This window comes from Mobula birostris, chromosome 28 (genome assembly GCF_030028105.1).
Source record: "Mobula birostris isolate sMobBir1 chromosome 28, sMobBir1.hap1, whole genome shotgun sequence".
In the NCBI taxonomy this organism is placed as follows: Eukaryota; Metazoa; Chordata; class Chondrichthyes; order Myliobatiformes; family Myliobatidae; genus Mobula; species Mobula birostris.
The window spans coordinates 25,364,418-25,378,609 of record NC_092397.1 but is presented as its reverse complement, the minus strand read 5'-3'; the positions used below and the strand labels follow the sequence as shown (position 1 = coordinate 25,378,609).

Below are 14,192 nucleotides of genomic sequence, written 5' to 3'. Positions count from 1 at the left end.
TCTCCACTGAAGCTTCGTAACTGATACAGTAAGGGTTGGGTTTTAACTCCCCCACGTGGGACGGTGTAAAGACACGCTGGCAGCTGATTATCACCTATCACCTGGCTTCTCCCTCTCTTCTCCCACTTTTCAATCCTACTCCTCATTTGTTTACTCCAGTCCTCCTGAAGGGTCTCGGCCCAAAGCGTCGACTGTACTCTTTTCCATAAATGCTGCCTGACCTGCTGAGTTCCTCCAGCAATTTGTGTGTGTTAATCCGTGTGTTCTGTCTCACTTGCCAAACCCGTGCATCTGCTTGCTCATAACATCTTCCCAAATCTTTTGTAAAGTAGATATTCGGAGAAATGTTCTTATATTGCAAAAATAAAATTATGTTTGATTAATTCAACAAAAGCTGTTAATAGATACCAAAACGTACGATAGAAAATTGAATTTAAAGGCCTTTTTGATTAAGGAAATGGACCCTTTCACTCCCAGAGGCAGACTCTTGATATCAGTTGTTTCTTTGGTTTGGGAATGAGTTCCCAAACATTAAATTGATGTTATATCTGTTCGTGAATCTCTCTCTCTCTCTCTCTCTCTCTCTCTCTCTCTCTCTCTCTCTCTCTCTCACTCACACACACACACACACACAAACACCGATACACACACTGGCACACGCATGTAAACAAACAGATACACGCATACTCACACGCACGTAAACAAAAGTGCAGTGGCTGACAAACTAACGGAGTAAATGTGGCAACTCTGTGGAGATATTGAACACGAACAGGCCTGGAAATATCTCAAAGGAATTATGCTAATATTAGTTGTATGTGGATATTAATAAATACGCGATGGTCATAACCTCCTGGCAACGTGTTATGCCTTTGGAGAGACGGCGCTCCTGTGAAGACACCAACGGACAAAGCTCTAGAAACATTTCGGGGTAGTTAAACTATCACTGAAGTGGAGTTATGGGAGTGAGTTGCAAACTCAGCACAAGAAATGAAAGAAGTGAGAAGGGAATCTATGTGAAAAGCCGAGTGAGGGCGCAGTGCGGATGCTGAGGGATGAAGGAGAATCAGCGAGGGAAGGATGAGGGAGTAACTTTAAGTTCCTCAGTGTTATCATTTCAGATTATCAATCCTTGGCCCGGCACATACGTTTCATTACAGAAAAGGCTCGGCAGCGCCTCTACACGTCATCTAAAATGTTGACAGATTTCCATAGGTGTGCGGTGGAGAGCATATTGACTGGTGGCATGAGGACCTGGCATGGGACCACCAATGCCCTTGTACGGAAAAGCTCACAAACAGTAATGGATAGAGCCCAGTCCAGCACAGGTAAATCGCTCCCCGCCGCTGAGCTCAGCTACACGGAATGCGGGATCCCGGCCATCCAGATCATACTCTCTTCTCGCTGGAGCATCAGGAAGGAGGTAACCCACCAACAGGTCCATTACCCCTCAGCCATCAGGCTGTTGAAGAAGAATGCACAACTTCATTTACCGAACACTGAACTGTACTCACAGCCCAGAGACTCACTTTCAAGACTCATCAATTCATGTTTCCGACATTTATTGATTAACTATTATTAATATTTGTGTAGTTTATGGTTTTGTTTACCTTTGTAGTTTGCTGCCTGCGCTGAGTGTGGCATTTCATTGATTCGCTTTTGTTTCGTTCTATTTACTGTTGACGCTCCTATGGTGACCCGTATATAATTCGGGAATACATTTAGTTTAATCTTGCAGCTTTGAATTTTCGGGAGAGGAATCTATTGGGTGAGACACGGATGCTGTTTCACACTGTTAGCGACGAGGTGGAAAGATTGGTGGAGCCCAGCAGCTTTATTCTCTGGGACAGGATTGTGGCAGAGGACAGCACCGAACGGAACGCCTTATCTCCGGACATAGAAGATAGGAAGGGGAGTGGGCGACACAGATCTTCCAGTTGTTTCATTTGAATGGTCATCTCTGCATTGGAATCACCGGACCACTGTTCCAGTATTTCATATGAACGTGCTGTTGTGACTGTAATCTATATTCTCATCCAGGAGGAACCAGTCTCATCACATCCCATTTGTTAAGACCTCTCAGGATTTTACATCTATTCTGTAACAAGTTCTTACTGCTCTATATTCCAAAAGATACAATCCTTGTATCTCGAGCTCGGTTCAGAACACAAGTTGCACACCACAGGTATTCATTTAATTTTAAGAAATAATGTTTACTCATTTCCCGCGATTAACACCAGCCCTTTAAATGCCCGTACTCTAAATGGTATTCCAGATGTTGTGTCTCTATATAATTGAAAAAAAACAATTTCTCTACTGATGGATTCGGGTCTCCTCGCTATAAACCTTGCTTGCTTAACCAAAGTTTTGGAACATGCTGTATGGTTGCCAGCAAGCATTTTGGAATTGACGTCCTCGCTCAGCTGAATCACGTTGACTGTCAGAGGGCGACAAAACCTTAGCATTTCGATAAAATGCTCCCTTCTATTTTAAACTACTATGTTGATTAACGTTACCTCCCATTAACTGAACTTCACACACTCACTAATATTTTGATATCTTTCTTTTTATGTAGTTTTAGAATCGGTGTGAAGCTGGAAGATGTATAGTCAGACAGTGAAGTGGGGATGTGGAACAGATTGACAGAGCAGCCGATGTACTGTGGGGAGAAGAGGCATTGTTTGCAGTCCAGAGCTTCTGCATACTGATCCATAGTAACCATCTGTAATCAATCCCCATCTTACCTCGTGTAGGTTCTTATGAATTCAGGGTGTTCCTTGGAAATTCTATCGGTTGAGTGACTCTGGTCACTCTTAACATTCGACTGATCATCTGCCACCAACATGGACTGAACTGCTTTCCTATTGAGCCGGACATCTCCAGAACTCCTAATCTTGGCGCTCCGTGAGTGTGTGAAGAAATGAGATTATTCCAGAGAGTATCGGCCCACCGTGTTTAAGGTCTCCTCAGCGGACAAGCCTAGTGACCACTTGCCGCGTTCCCTCCTTCACTAAAGATATCATTCCTTAAGCACGGTCCCTACCTGCAGGCAGGAGAACGGGGTCGTTTGGATCTTCCTTTCTCAGAGGCAATAGAGGCGAAATATATTAACGAGAGAGGATTCAAATTCATCGCACATTTATTATCAAAGAAGGTATAAATTATACACCTTGAGATTTGTCTGCTCATAAGCAGCCACAAGGCAAGAAACTCGAATAATCCAATTTTAAACAGACCAAAAGCCAATGAGCAGAGAAAGAGGGAGAAAGAAACACACATCGTGCAAACAAGAGAAGCAAGCTAACAGCATCCCGAACCAGACTGGATAACACATCCGCTCCCGGAGCATCCGGAGTCGGCCTAAAGACTCGGTCCCAGGTTTTCACACTCACGAGGCAGAAAAGCACAACAGCGGGATCAGCAGCGATCTATTTCGTTGTGTTATTTATCAATTACATCAACCGGCTGAGAAGTTAACGAGACCTCGGGATTGATTAAATTAAACTACCTTGGTGTGAGTGAAAGCATCGTAAGCTGCAAAATACCGACAGGAGGAAATAGTGTCCTTTGGCTCATTTCGGCTCTCTGTTGTTCGACCCATTGATGTTTGTCCCGAAGAACAGCCCAGAGACAAAGAGACAGAACGCAGAAGAGACACAATGGAAGATAAACAGAATGTGTGACAGCAGGACTACTGAAGTCGTCTTGATAGATAATGCAAAACACATTCATTGCTGACATGCCTGGAACGGGGTCTCCGAATGGGTCGCAGCACAGAGATAAAGACAGGATGGGACAGGGGGTAGGGAACACGGAAAGAAAACAGAGAGACACGGGCAGAGAGATAGGCGCGAAATAAATCAACGAAGAGCAGTTATTAAGGGAAACGATGTGATGTCAGCAGAACCCCGATAAGCAAAAATAAAGGTAAGGAATTGGAAGCGTCCACAACGGAGCAGCTCAGCACCACATTCAGCCAATAGCAGAGTGGCGCAGCGGGAGTGTGCTGGGCGCATGGTCATCCATTCGGACGAAACCATCTATGACTTGTCTAATTTACCGCGGATTCGAGAATCGAAACTTCCGTGCACTCTGTAAATTAACTGAAGCGTTGAATGCAGGGGATATTCATCAGGATTTTGCCTGAGATGGGGAGTTCCGGTATAAACTGAGACTGGATAGAGTGCGGTTGTATCCATGGAGTGCTGGAGGTGACGGAGGTCCTTGAAGGTCGTATCAGATTAGCGGGGGCCTATCAGAATACCAGTAAACTGCCCTAACGTGTGTACACCTAGACAGCATCAGATGAGGAACTTCATGAAGATGGTGTCTGGAAACTGGAACCCATGTCTGAGTGGCTGGTGGAAGCAGGTACACTCACAACATTAGAGAATTGTCTGGGCGAGCACCTCAACCATCAAGGCATTGAAGGCAATAGCTCGTAAGTGATTTTTTTTTTTCTGGTGAGATTGGTTCTTGATTGTCAGCATGGACGTGGCGGGCCGAAACGCCTGTTTCAAGGTGGCATGAGTCTGTGATTCTATCTTACATTTGTTAACCACAATAAAATGGTGTAGTTTAATCGTGTACTGGAGAGAGGGTGTGGCGAGGGATCCCACAGGGATAGCTAGATTGAGTGGTGAGTAGACTGACACAGTCAGGGTCAACACATCATCCGGCATGTTTTGATGTGTCCTCGTTTGTTATGGGATTCTGGGTTAGACTGAGAGCAGGGCGCTGCACTGGTTGGTTGATCGAGAAAATGTGAAAGATAGGAAATCCATCTTTGATCGACTGGCCAGCCCAGGGTGAGTAATAATTTTATACTCAATCATGGATATAGCTATTTTCGGGGTTAGACCAGCCGGCCGAAAGGAGTCTGCGCATATCCGGTTCTATGAATAGTTTTTTTTTCTGATAGTTTCAATGAAGGATGAAAATTCTGCTAACTGCGATCGTTGGAAATCACTTTGCGTCAGTTTTCTGGAAGAGCGCTATGTTCACCATTATATCACCATTGTGCCATCATTCTGCAGGAGGCTTGGGTCCTGAATCGTCTCCAGGGGTGCATGACTGTGGCTCGAGCTGCCTGAGTCTGGTCAATCTGATTCCTGACTGTGCTGCAGTTCCCGTTATGTCCAGTTGATGGCGACATCTTTCTACAAACCGGAGATAGAAAACTCCCAGTAATTGGAACGGAATCGGACTGAAGTGAGAATGATCCCTTCAAAATTCGAAGAGCTACACATGATTTCCTCCATGTTGCATTTATTTTGAACAAGACGGAGTTGAGTTCGAACGAGAGTACTTCCTTTCGCTAATCCTTGAAGGCAATAGGTGAGGAAACTGAGGAAACTGGAGGAAACTGAGAAACCTCTGTGGGAAGGACACTGACTCCAAAATTGCACTCAACAAACAAGGTAATTCTATCCACCGTCTTGTGATTTTATATGTGCTTGAAATGACATATCCACAGTAATTCCTCGTTAGTGTAGTGGTTAGTATCCCCGCCTGTCACGCGGGAGACCGGGGTTCAATTCCCCGACGGGGAGATGCTGATTTTACTGCTCAAAACACAAAGAAAAGTGAACAAATAATTTGCCATTGAAGTGATCAGTTCAGTGCTCATTGGGAAGGTGGAATCTCTTGCTGCTGTGAGCTTGGAATGGTAGAATTTTCCAAGAAGAAGGACACGTTGTGTTCAGACTGTTTCTTCGAATCTCCCTGGGAGAATCTGTATTTCGCAGCGTTCGTTGTTACACTCAGCGGCTGAGTCCATCACTCCGAGCACACTGAACCGTGCCTTTAGTTGTCAGTTATCAACTCCCGCATTTTCGCACCACTTTAGCAAAGTCGCTAACCAACATTAACTGTCATTTGCATCCTCAGCTTGTTTTCCTGCGCAAAATGACTCCAGTCTCCTACTGTGCAAAGGGAAATCAGACTTTACAAAGACCTTTCTTGCCGAGCTTGACTGCACGTTATCTGTGAACTTTCCCTGCCAAAGCGCTACGTAAATTTGACTTACTGTAGCTCCTCCCACTTCCCTTTCGTTCTGTAAAGGACAACATGGATTGTGGGTGCAGTTGAATTGTCCAGAGAATTCAGGTCTCCTCAGTGATCCTGTCATCGACTATCCTGAAGAGGAGGGTTGCTGAACAACAATGTAGGCAGCCGTTCTTTGGGCCATCACGCCGCAGAGTGCTCTCAGGCAAGAAATTAAAACAAGGTTTAATATCAGCAACTGGAGCTGCACAAACTTCCTAGCAGGGATTGAAGTCAATTATAGGTTCCAAAGGTGATAATAGAGTCGTATATAACTCCGGACCAAACTTCTTACCCTTAACAGCGTCTAACGGGATCCACACGGCTGAAGTTGGTGATGAGCCCAGATATATCAAGGGTGTTTGCCCATTATTCCAGGCCAATGATGGCACAGCTCTCTTCACTCTCAGCCAACAGAACGTTTAATGCTGCTCAGTTTTGAGAGGCAGCTTTGCAGCTTGCTGCCATTTTGTGATAATGTCATTGGTGTTCAGACTTATATCTGCACCGTGGCTGTGTCGTTAGCCAATTACTGCAACACTGGAGCCATACAGATGATCTCACGAGCCAGTCTGGTGGGTCCCCAGAACAGGAACACTACAGTCCAGTAACAATGCTCAGTCTCCTTCAGCCTTCAACGCTGGCAGATGGTATGTATTTGCTACTACCTTCGCCAAATTGTAATAACCGCTTGACGGCGTTTGTTCAGACCAGAGACACCATTTAAATAGAAAGAGGATACCCCGGGACAATAAATACAGTCGGCTTGCCAGCCGATTCTGTAAGTGCCATTTAAAGAAGTTGTGATATCACTGGTGACATAGTTATTGTTACCTAAATCTGATCCCATCACCCCGTAGTTACAATAACAGACTTCACCCTCATCCTCATGAAGCAGCTTCAGAGCTGAGAATTCATACAGTCCATTATAAGAAATCTATTGCCATCGTTCAAAGCAGTTCCATTAACAAGTGTGATTTCTCCGGGCAGTTCAGCCCAATGCTCCTTTCACAGCTCTAAAATTGTTACCACAGTGAAAAACAGAATCAAACTTTCCCGAACCTCGTGACCTCCATTTGGCCTTCGGCCCGGCGCTGACAGCGATGGAAGCTTGTGATCTCCTCGCCGTCAGCGAAGGATCCGCCACCTTGTCACGGTTCTGCCACCTCGAATTGTCTTCAATTCCAAAGGGAAGTTACAGACTATTACTTGTGATAATCAACCCACACAAATTGCTGGAAGAACTCAGCAGGCCAGACCGCATTTATGGAAGAAGAACTTTTTTTTTCATAGATGCTGCCTGGCCTGCGGAGTTCCTCCAGCATTTTGTGTTTGTTGATAGAATTTCTAGCATCTGCAGATTTTCTCTTGTTTGCCAATTGCGATAATCGTTTGACAGAAAAAGTGTGATGAACAAAGCAACAATGAACCTCATGATACCGACCACCACCCCATTTCAGTGAAGCCTTCTCTTTTGTACAGCTCACTCTTGCACCACACGAAGTCCCGGAGAACCGGTAAATGCAAGCAGACATTTTCCATGCTGTGCTCGTTGACTTCATTAACTTTGTCTCCAACTTTCACCCTGCCCTCAAATTTACCTAGACCATTTCCGACACCACACTCTCTTTCTTCATCTTTCTGTCTCTATGTCTGGAGACAGCTTATGTACTGATGCCTACTATAAGCCTAGAGACTCTCATAACTACCTGGACAATTCCTCTGCCCAACCTGTCTCTTGCAAACATGCCATCCCCTTCTCGCAATCCTCCGTCTCCGCCGCATCTGCTTTCAGGATGAGGCTTTTCACTCCCGGACAAATGAAATGTCTTCCTTTTTCAAAGAAAGGGGCTTCCCTTCCTCCACCATCAACTCTGCTTTCAAAAGCATCTCTCCCATTTCACACACATCTGCTCTCACCCCATCCTCCTGCCACCGCACTAGGGATAGGGTTCCCCTTGTCCTCACCTACAGCCCCACCAGCATCCGGGTCCAACACATAATTCTCCGTAACTTCCGCCACCTCCAACGGGCTCCCACCACCAAGCACATCTTTCCCATCCCCCACCCCCATTTCTGCTTTCCGCAGGGATCGCTCCCTCCGCGACTCCCTTGTCCATTCGTGCCCCCAATCGCTTCCCACCGATTTCCCTCCCGGCACTTATCATTGTAAGCGGAACAAGTGTTACACCTGCCCTTACACTTCCTCCCTCACCACCATTCAGGGTCCCAGACAGTCGTTCCAGGTGAGGCAACACTTCACCTGTGAGTCGGCTGGGGTGATATACTGCGTCCGGTGCTCCTGCTGTGGCCTTCTATATATTGGCGAGACCCGACGCAGACTGGGAGACCGTTTCGCCGAACACATACGCTCTGTCCCCCAGAGAAAGCAGAATCTGCCAGTGGCCACACATTTTAATTCCACGTCCCATTCCCATTTCCATTCGGATATGTCAATCCACGGCCTCCTCTACTGTCACGGTGAAGCCACACCCATGAACGGGAAACAACATCTTATTTACCGTCTGGGTAGCCTCCAGCCTGATGGCATAAACATTGATTTCTCTAATTTCCGTTAGAAAGCACAGAAACCATAGAAACATTACACCACAGAAACAAGCCTTTTGGTCCTTCTTGGCAGTGCCGAACCATCTTTCTGCCCAGTCCCATTGACCTGCACCTGGACCATATCCCTCCATACACCTCCCATCCATGTACCTGTCCAAGATTTTCATATATGTTTTCATATATGTTCTGCCACTTTATCTGGCAGAACATTCCACACACCCACCACTCTGTGTGTGAAGAAGCCCCCCCCCATGTTCCCTTTAAACTTTTCCCCCTTCAACCTTAAACCGTGTCCTCTTTTTTTTTTTCTCTCCCTTAGACTCAGTGGGAAAAGCCTGCTTGCATTCACTCTATCTATACCCATCATAATTTTATATACCTCTATCAAATCTCCCCTCATTCTTCTACACTCCAGGGAATAAAGTCCTAACCTATTCAACTTTTCTCTGTAACTCAGTTTCTCAAGTCACGGCAACATCCTTGTAAGCCTTCTCTACATCTTTCAACCTGATTAATATCCTTCCTGTAATTAGGTGACCACAACTGCACACAATACTCCAAATTTGGCCTCACCAATGTCTTATACAATCTTATCATAGCATACCAACTCCTCTACTCAATACTTTGATTTATAAAGGCCAACATACCAAAAGCTCTCTGCATGACCCTATCTACCCGTGATGCCACTTTTACGGAATTGACTGGTATGTGGTCGCTTCCACAGTCTGCTCCAGGGTAGCTTGTAGATTGAGTTATCGAGTTTTTGAATCTGTTATTGATTTTTATGTAGTCGATTTGAATTTTGTTGTTCCCATCTGGGCTTCTCCATGTCCATTTCCTTCTTGGATGTCGTTTAAACAAAGTGTTGATGATTATCTGATTGTTTGTTTTACACCATGGTATAAGTTTTTCACCTGTTTCATTTCTTTCTCCCAATGCCTGGCCTACAGCAATACGGTCTTCTCTTCTATCACCAACTTTTGTATTGAAGTAGCCCATGACTATGATGGATTCTTGTGATTTGCATTTTTCTAGTGCTTTGTCTAGGGAGTGGTAGAAGGCATCAATTTCTTCCTCTGAGCTTGCCATTGTGGGTGCAAATACTTGGATGTTAGAGATGTTGTTATGTTGTCCTTTTAGTTTGATTAGCATCATTCTGTCTGAGATATACCAGCATCCTGACAGGCTCTTGGGTGTGTTTTTGTCTAAGACGATTGAAAGACCCTTTTCATGTTTATCTCCACCAGAGTATATCATCCTGACATAGGTGTTTGCGTTTTGCAGGTGGTCTAAAGCCGTGTGGAGAGCCATTGAGATTGCATCTGTCCTTGGCCTATTCTGGCAATAGGCAAGTTGCAATGGGTCCAGGTCCTTGCTGAGACAAGAGTTCAGTTTGGTCATGTGAAACCTCTCAAAACATTTCGTTACTGGAGATGTTAGTTCTACCAAGTAATAATGATGAAGGCTGCTCACATTATTCTTCTTAGGTACTGGTATAATTGTTGCCGTTTTGAAACAACTGGGAACTTCTGACTGTAACAGTGAGAGGTTGAAAATGTCCTTGAATAGTCACGTGAATTGGTTGGCACAGATTTTCAGAGCCTGAACTGGTACTCCATCGGGATATTTCACGTTGCGAGGGTTCACTGTCTTTAAAGGCAGCCGAGCATCCGCCTCTGAGACGGAAATCACTGGGTGATCAGATACAGCACGGAACTTCTCCCTTCCAAAGCAGGCAGAGAAGACATTGAGCCATCTGGTAATGAAGCATCACTGCCATTCATCCTATTGGGTTTCGCTTTGCAGGATGTAATGTATTGCAAACCCTGTCTGAGTTATCGCACATCCGATGTCACCTCGGATCTCGTTTGAATTTGTCTCTTCGTGCTTGAAATACCCTCCACAATCATATCTGGTTTTCAGGTACAGGCCTAGGTCGCCTGAGTTGAATGCCACAGATCTAGCATTCTGCAGACGACATGCAGTCCTTAAGTCCTGTATTCTTTGACTGTTTAACTGTTACCTCTGTGGTACAATTTAACTCTTTGCTCTGTTTGTATTTGTACACAACCATTGGCTTGTTCCCAGCATATAGAACAAATTATTGAATAGTACAGCACAGCAACAGACCGTTTGGCCCATAAAATAGATCCAAACAATATGAAAAGTAAATTAGTAAACCCCGAAAATCTAATCCTTCCGACCAACACAAGGTCCATCTCCCTCCATCCTCCTCATGTCCATGTACCTATATAAACATTCTGTAAAAAACCCAAATGTACTTAGGTCCACCAATCCAGCAGTCTGAGTAAAAAAAAAACTTACCACCCACATCTCCTTTCAGACTATCCACTCTCACCTTCAACGTATTGGCCATTTCTACAATGTGATGAACACACTCCATATCGACTCGATCTGCGCCTCGCATAATGTTATAAAGCTCTGTCTGATCTCCCCTCGGCCTCTGCTGCTCCAAAGAAAACAGCCCAAGTTAGTCAGGACACTTCTGTCAGCACACGCCATTTCAACCAGAAAGCATCCTGGTAAGCTTCTTCTGCTCCTTCTCCAATGCCTGGAAATCCTTCCTGTACTGCGTCAACCAGAACTATATGCAGTTCTGGAGTTGTGGCCTAACCGAAGTCTTTTTAATGCTGCAACATCACCTCTTGAACTTTGAGCTCAATAACTCATCTCATTAAAACAAACATTTGATCAGCATCTTAACCGCAGAATTACCTCCGTAGTCACTTTCAAGGAGCTGTAAACTTGGACCTCAAACCGCTCTGCTCAGCAACACTGTTAATGGTCTTCACCCCGCTTAGCGCTTTACTACTTGCATTTGGCCTACCGAGGTGCAACACTTCACATTTATCTGTGTTCAGCTCCACCTGACATTTCACTGTCCTTATCTGCGAGTGATCTACATTGCACTGTGTTCTTTGCCGGATTTCTTCACTATCCACAACTGCACCACTTTTGGTATCATTAAAAAAAACTTATTAAACAACCCATCTACATTTTCATCCCAGTCATTTTAATATTTTACACATAGCAGGGAGCCCAGCACAGATCCCTGCCGAACACCACGAATTACAGACCTCCAGCTCAAATAAGCCTCTTCAAACACTTTCTTTAATCAAGAGGCACTTTGTTAAATGCCCGAATAAAATCCATGTAGACGACATCATCAGACCTATTTTCATCTACGTCTCTCGTCACCTTGTCAGAAAACTCAATCAAGTTGTGAAGCTGCGACCTTCCCAACAGGAAGACACGATGGCTCTCCCTAACTAGGCCGTGGCTTCCAAAAGCTCATATATACAATCTGGAAGAATGTAACCCAGAAATTTTTGTACAACTGACGTGTGACCTGCCGGTCTACAGTTCTCTGGATTTTCCCTTGTTCCCTTCTTACATACAGGTTTAACATTCGCCACTCACTCATCCTCTGGGTACTCGCCTGTACCTAGGAAAGATATGAAACTGCTAGTCAAGGCACTCTCGCCTCTTGCTTCATTCAAAAGCTTGACGTAAACCCCATCAGGCCCCAGGATGTCTTTAACCTTAATACGCATTAGGAGACCCAATACTTCCACCTGCTTAATCTCAAAACTTCATGACATATTATATTTGCAGCACTGTCTCCTTGTCCACATCTTTTCCCCTTGGTAAACACTGAAGCAAAGGACTTATCATGTATTTCACTCATATTCTCCATATCCAAGCAACTGTTCCCCTCTTTATCCTTGAGGGGTCCTACCCTCTTCCCATTTATATTCTTTTCCTGATATATGCATACAGCGCCTTGGGATTCACCTTAATTCTACTTGCCAAGGACTCTTCATGGCCCCTCTTGGCTTTCGTAAATTCCTTTTTTCAGTTCTTTTCTTGATTCTGTATGATCTTCAACTTCTTCAGTTGTCCCCAACTTCCAAAACTTTACTTAAATTTCCTTTTTATTCTTGACTGAATTCTTCAGTTCTGTGGGCATTCAAGTTTCTCTTCTATTTCCTTCTCTGTCCTTCGTTCTAACAGGAAGATACATTTCCTGTACTCTGTGCAATTAATTTTTAAACACTCTCGGCATGTCTGATGTGGATTTACCAGAATAAAAGATATTTCCGATTAACCCTTCTTAGTTCGTGCCTAATGCCCTCCTAATTTGCCCTTCTCCTATTTGAAGATAACCCATCCTTATCTGTCGCTATCTTAAAAGTGAGGGAGTTGTGGTCTCAGTCATCTAGCTGCTCATCCACTAACTGTGCAGTTACCTGAATAGACCCATTACCCAACAGCAGGTAGTAGTACAATCCCGTTCGTTTGATAGCACGCTTCCTGTTCTTCGGTTCTCTTCAAATGAACTCAGTGTCTGAACCCTCCTGTGTGTAGCTGTGAAATCGTCCTCATTTGTAGTCCAACTCACACCTCTTTTACCTCCTTCTCTAGCTTTTCAAAAACTTCAAACACCTTGTAGATTAATCACGCCTCCCTGCCCACTTCTCAACCAAGTCTCTGTAATGGACGCAACATTACAGTCCCATGTACTGATCCCTGTTCCGTGTTCATCAACTTTACCCATAATATTCCTGACATTCAAATACACAGCATTCAAACTATATGTTTCATCTGTTAATTTGATTTTGCCTGTCCATACTTTCACCGATGTCTACCTTCATATCTAAACCTTCACTTAATGACCTGGCGTTCCGATTCCCCGCCCCCTGCAAAACGAGTTTAACCCCCCTCCTCCCGAATAGCATTAGCAAACATCCCGGCCACCATATTTCTTCCCCTCCAGGTCAGATGTAACGGGTCACTCTTCAAAAAGGTCACCCCCTAGCCCAGAATAAGGTTCCAATGATCCAGGCTTGAAACCCTGCCCCCTGCACCATCTCCTTTGTCACCTATTCATTTGTGCTGTCATCCTATACCGACATACACAAGCCCATGGCACCGGGAGTAATCCAGAAATTACTACCTTGGAGTTCCTTCTCCTCATCCTATATCCTAACTCTATACACTCAGTCTGTAGAACCTTTTCCACATGTTTGACAATGACATTGGTGCTAATATGCACCACGACCTCTGGCTGTTCACTCTTCCCCTTCAGAATATCCTGCAGCCGCTCTGGTACATCTGGACCAAGCATCCGGGAGGCAACACAGCATCCTGGAATCCCTTAATTATCAAGTCCCCTATCACTCATACGCTGCCAGGGTTTCTTCATATCATTTTGAACTTAATGAAATCAATGGAATCAGGTGCAGGCTACAGTTACCAGAAGTGTTTGTGGACTTGGTCTTACTGCCAAATAGAAAGTGACAATGCCTGATTTCTTCCGGAAACCAAAAGCGAGCTGCATGGTGCAGTAGCTGGCCCAGAGATAGCCCTTAGTGTACATGGGAGGCAGGAGGAAAAGGGAATATGAGACAGGGGAGTTACCGTAAATTGGGTTAGGACCATATCCGTGACAGATAAGTCCTTCAGAGACCGGGTCCAATTTTGGTCCAGGATGAGGAGCAGCTAGAGCCAGTGCCTGATTCCGGGAGCAACTCTCAGCAATACCAGGACCAGTGGAGTTG

At 44.8% G+C, this 14,192-nt stretch overlaps 1 protein-coding gene and 1 non-coding gene across 2 annotated transcripts in view; both read left to right on the top strand.

Annotated features, from left to right (window-relative positions):
- The window catches only part of LOC140189166 (uncharacterized), a 751,862-nt gene that overhangs the window by 526,430 nt on the left and 211,240 nt on the right, over positions 1-14,192 (top strand). The gene's annotated exons all lie outside the window — the stretch shown is intronic.
- Positions 5,478-5,549, top strand: trnad-guc (transfer RNA aspartic acid (anticodon GUC)). Its single transcript has one exon. It is a non-coding gene; the product is annotated as a tRNA-Asp (tRNA).